The 6,061-nt window shown below is 33.6% G+C and overlaps 1 protein-coding gene across 4 annotated transcripts in view; it reads left to right on the plus strand.

The window, feature by feature from the left end:
- The window catches only part of LOC137658805 (leucine-rich repeat neuronal protein 3-like), a 555,589-nt gene that overhangs the window by 358,253 nt on the left and 191,275 nt on the right, over window positions 1-6,061 (plus strand). The gene's annotated exons all lie outside the window — the stretch shown is intronic.

A 6,061-nucleotide genomic window follows, 5' to 3' on the forward strand; every position in this document is an offset into this window, starting at 1 on the left:
TATTGAGCCTCATGATGAAGAAGACCTGACTATTAGAATTAACTCTATGTCTGGTATTAATTATTATTATTATTATTATTATTATTATTATTATTATTATTATTATTATTATTATTGTTGTTGGTGTTGTTGTTGTTGTTGGTATTGGTATCATTATTATTATCATTATTATTGTTGTTATTGTTATTATTGTTATTATCATTATTATTATTATTATTATTATTGTTATTATTATTATTATTATCATTATTGTTATTATTATTATTATTATCATTATTATTATTATTATTATTATTTTACGTATGCTTACAAGACGTTGGCTCCAAAAAAGTGGTTGAACAAAAAATAAATAAAACAATAATTTAGAATTAATAGTCATAGCAATTAATTGCGCAGTTGGTAACTTTTGGGGGTAATTGATAGAAGATATTTAATTATGCAATGAATGTTTGCTATATTGTGTAATTTGTTAATTTTAATGTAATATATATAATTATATATATATATATATATATATATATAAATATATATATATATATATATATATATATATATGTACATAATATATTTAGATAAATGTATATATATATATACATTTTTTTTATCTATGTGTTTTTGTGTATGTATATACTTAATGTATACACACACACACACACACATATATATATATATATATATATAGAGAGAGAGAGAGAGAGAGAGAGAGAGAGAGAGAGAGAGATTTCACATTTTATGAAAAGAGGAAAGAATGTGTTAATGATATCAGTCATAAATGTAAACTATTTTTTTGCTGACATTTTCTGGCACTCATTCATTCTTGATTTTTTCTTCTACAGGTAAGTTTGATCGACCAGCTGAAGTCTCTAAGTAGATAAGAGGCGTTTAAGTCAGCTTTTGAACATTTTTTGAACCATCCCAGAGACACGAGTCTCCTTTTTCAATTGAGGTCGTCTTTATCCAAGTGAATTTTATGTTCGCTCTTTCTGTTCCTCTTGAAGATGTTGGAAATGAAGTAGAAACCGGTCAGAGTTCATTTTTTTGTATTTGGGTGTTCCTGGTATTTTACAATTATACATTATATATATATATATATATATATATAGAGAGAGAGAGAGAGAGAGAGAGAGAGAGAGAGAGAGAGAGAGAGAGATGATAATTATCCCATTATCATGTTGAAATAGAAATCAATTTATACGACTGTGAGAGAGAAGGGAAATTTACCATTTTATCAGGTGGGTTCAAATGGACCATAATAATAATAATACAAAATAAAGGTTTTTGAATGAGAATACGATCAAACAAGATTTAAATATAATAATGCAAAAATTATTTACAAAACATTACAATTAAACTTAAAGTCCATATAAAAGGAACACAAAGGTCATAATGGACAGGAATGACACAATAGAACAAATGACACCCACGTCTCGAAAAGTAATCACACTGGAAATTGAGAACACTTGAAACAAAAGCACAATTTGTTATTAAACCCTGACAACAATATCACTTATACTTCGATTAAAGATACTTTACAATAAAGGGGACTGCTTCACTGCCGGATACCAAAGTCCTCAATACTACGCAGTACTCTAGAAGTTTTATTCCAGCTGTGACCAAGTTGTGGAATGATCTTCCTAATCGGGTGGTTGAATCAGTAGAACTTCAAAAGTTCAAAGTTGGAGCAAATGCTATTTTGTTGACCAGGCGGACATAGTCTTTTTATAGTTTATTTATGACATATTTGTTTTTGATGTTGTTGATAGTTTATTATATGACATGTCTGTTTTGACGTTGTTTCTTATTTTAGAATGATTTATTGTTAATCTGTTCTCTTCATTTATTTATTTCCTTATTTCCTTTCCTCACTGGGCTATTTTTCCCTGTTGGAGCCCCTGGGCTTATAGCATCTTGCTTTTCCAACTAGGGTTATAGCTTGGATAGTAATAATAATAATAATAATAGTTGCTGGGTGGAGACTGATTCCAAATGACATTTAGGGGTCGAAGGAATTTAGGATGGGCGGAGCAAGTAAGAACAAGGAGTGTGAAACGAAGGCAAACAAGTTTCTGGGAAAGGACAAAGGAAAATGGTATACAGGGGAAAACAGTCAGGCAAAATATATACAATAATTACAATAATGTTGTAGGGGTAATAATGGATATTCACAGTTGCAACTTTTTTTTTTTTAATTGAAAAATATACATTTACAGTTTTTACAATATATAAAATTGTATATACATCGTAATATATTTATATGAATGAATTTTGTAATTAACGTATATTCAAAGTTGCAACTTTTACTATTCATTAGAGTAATCTTGTTGCTTTTTAAACTTATTATTATTATTATTATTATTATTATTATTATTATTATTAGCTAAGCTACAACCCTAGTTGGAAAATTTGGATGCTATAAGCCCAAGGGCTCCAACAGGGAAAAATAGCCCGGTAAGGAAAGAAACTTCTGAAGTTACACTTCCACTTATATATTTTTCAACCAGTGCCACAAAAAATGCAATGAAACGAGAGTAGGAAAAGCATCGGGTATGGATGGTGTGAAAGCTGAGATGTTGAAGGAAGGGGGTGTGACTGTACTTGAATGGTTGGTGAGATTGTTTAATGTGTGTTTTGTGTTGTCAATGGTACCAGTAGATTGGGTCTGTGCATGTATTGTACCACTATATAAGGGTAAGGGAGATGTGCATGAGTGTTGTAATTCAAGAGGTATTAGTTTGTTGAGTGTAGTTGGAAAAGTGTATGGTAGAATACTGATTAATAGGATTAAGGATAAAACAGAGAATGCAATCTTGGAAGTACAGGGTGGTTTTAGAAGAGGTAGGGGTTGTATGAATCAGATTTTTACAGTTAGGCAGATATGCGAGAAATATTTAGCAAAAGGTAAGGAGGTGTATGTTGCGTTTATGGATCTGGAGAAAGCATATGATAGAGTTGATAGGGAAGCAATGTGGAATGTGATGAGGTTATATGGAGTTGGTGGAAGGTTGTTGCAAGCAGTGAAAAGTTTCTACACAGGTAGTAAAGCATGTGTTAGAATAGGAAATGAGGTGAGCGATTGGTTTCCGGTGAGAGTGGGGCTGAGACAGGGATGTGTGATGTCGCCGTGGTTGTTTAACTTGTATGTTGATGGAGTGGTGAGAGAGGTGAATGCTAGAGTGCTTTGACGAGGATTAAAACTGGTAGGCGAGAATGATCATGAATGGGAGGTAAATCAGTTGTTGTTTGCGGATGATACTGTACTGGTAGCAGACACAGAAGAGAAGCTTGACCGACTAGTGACAGAATTTGGAAGGGTGTGTGAGAGAAGGAAGTTGAGAGTTAATGTGGGTAAGAGTAAGGTTATGAGATGTACGAGAAGGGAAGGTGGTGCAAGGTTGAATGTCATGTTGAATGGAGAGTTACTTGAGGAGGTGGATCAGTTTAAGTACTTGGGGTCTGTTGTTGCAGCAAATGGTGGAGTGGAAGCAGATGTACGTCAGAGAGTGAATGAAGGTTGCAAAGTGTTGGGGGCAGTTAAGGGAGTAGTAAAAAATAGAGGATTGGGCATGAATGTAAAGAGAGTTCTATATGAGAAAGTGATTGTACCAACTGTGATGTATGGATCGGAGTTGTGGGGAATGAAAGTGATGGAGAGACAGAAATTGAATGTGTTTGAGATGAAGTGTCTGAGGAGTATGGCTGGTGTATCTCGAGTAGATAGGGTTAGGAACGAAGTGGTGAGGGTGAGAACGGGTGTAAGAAATGAGTTAGCGGCTAGAGTGGATATGAATGTGTTGAGGTGGTTTGGCCATGTTGAGAGAATGGAAAATGGCTGTCTGCTAAAGAAGGTGATGAATGCAAGAGTTGATGGGAGAAGTACAAGAGGAAGGCCAAGGTTTGGGTGGATGGATGGTGTGGAGAAAGCTCTGGGTGATAGGAGGATAGATGTGAGAGAGGCAAGAGAGCGTGCTAGAAATAGGAATGAATGGCGAGCGATTGTGACGCAGTTCCGGTAGGCCCTGCTGCTTCCTCCGGTGCCTTAGATGACCGCGGAGGTAGCAGCAGTAGGGGACTCAGCAGTATGAAGCTTCATCTGTGGTGGAAATGTGGGAGGTTGGGCTGTGGCACCCTAGCAGTACCAGCTGAACTCGGCTGAGTCCCTGGTTAGGCTGGAGGAACGTAGAGAGTAGAGGTCCCCTTTTTGTTTTGTTTCTTGTTGTTGTCGGCTACCCCCCAAAATTGGGGGAAGTGCCTTTGGTATATGTATGTATGTATTAGTTATTCAAAATTATGCTTTGGATATTAAAGGAAAATTGGACTGTCATGCATTCATAGAGATATATATATATATATATATAATATATATATATATATATATATATATATATATATATATATATATGTAAAAGTCTCTCTGGAAAATGCTTAAAATTCTCTTGCCTTTGTTCCATACAGCTAATATTCTTAAACCTTTGGCTATGGAATGGCTTCTGTTATACATAACCAATGTTCTCAAACCTTTGGTTTTGCTTTAGCTTCTGTACCATATAGTTTATGTTTCCTATCTTTTGGCTGCATTAGAACCCTTGCAAAATAAATGAAATTCCTCTTTTGCTCTTTTGCCCTTACAATTTAATGTCTAAAATTCATCTTCTTAATCATATATAAAGATTATGATTGTTAGTTTAACCAAGGTGTCTTCGACAAGGAGCTAAAAACTCCAGTAGAGGAGAAGCTGATTAACTTTAGAATTTTGAATAAATTCACCATCCAGGTGGGAATCCTTCCTGTTTATATTCCCATGATTCCAATATGAATAAACATTCGATTTTTTGAATAAATTCACTTTCAAGTGAGAATCCTTCTATCTTTATTCCCATGATTCCAATATGTTATAATTATTATTATTATTAATCTTAATTAGTTTTCCTACAAATTCGGAATCAGAAGTTGAAAAGAAAATTCTTCATTGTAAAATCGTACATTTATTGTCTTGACCTGTAAGCCTCTTGATATTTCTTGGCATATTTCAAGCGCACACTTGGTATTTTCACCAACTTTCTTGGTACGTTTGCTCATCATAAAAATACTCTGGTTAGTTTCACCCACTTTAAATACAGCTCAGAAATCATATTTAACGTCATTATTATTATTATTATTATCATTATTATTATCATTATTATTTGTTAATCTACAACACTGGTTGGAAAAGCAGGATTCGATTAGTCCTGGGATCCCAAAATGGAAAAATAGCCCAGTGAGGAAAGGAAACAAGGAAAAATAAATTTTTTTAAGAAGAGTAACAACGTTAAGGTAAATATTTCCTATATAAACTATAAAAACTTTAAAAAAAAACAAGGGAAAGAGAAATAAGATAGAATAGTGTGCCCGAGTGTACCCTCAAGCAAGAGAACTCCAACCCAAGACAGTGGAAGACCATGGTACAGAGGTTACGGCACTTCCCAAGACTAGAGAACAATGGTTTGATTTTGGAGTGTCCTTCGTAAGTTTTTAGGTATACTATTGGGGTAAACATTGAACCTGGTATCTGCCTTAGAACCAAGTGTTGAGAATAACTGCCCAAACCAGAAATAGCATTCATTGATTACTGTATACCTCACAGGCGGATGTGTTGCTAACTGAACTCAAGTAACAAGACACTTAGATCTGCTTACATTATTATTATTATTATTATTATTATTATTATTATTATTATTATTATTATTATTATTATTATTATTATTATTATTATTAGCCAAGCTACAACCCTGGTTGGAAAAGCAAGATGCTATAAGCCAAAGGGCTCCAACAGGGAAAAATACTCCAGTGAGGAAAGGAAATAAGGAAATAAATAAATGATGAGAATAAATTAGCAATATATCATTCTAAAAACAGTAACAGCGTCAAAACAGATATATCCTATATAAACTATTAACAACGTCAAAAACAGATATGTCATATATAACTATAAAAAGACTCATGTCAGCCTGGTCAACTTAAAAACATTTGCTCCAACTTTGAATTTTTGAAGATCTACTGAATCATCTACCCGATTAGGAAGATC

The sequence above is a fragment of the Palaemon carinicauda genome, chromosome 1 (genome assembly GCF_036898095.1).
Source record: "Palaemon carinicauda isolate YSFRI2023 chromosome 1, ASM3689809v2, whole genome shotgun sequence".
In the NCBI taxonomy this organism is placed as follows: domain Eukaryota; kingdom Metazoa; phylum Arthropoda; class Malacostraca; order Decapoda; family Palaemonidae; genus Palaemon; species Palaemon carinicauda.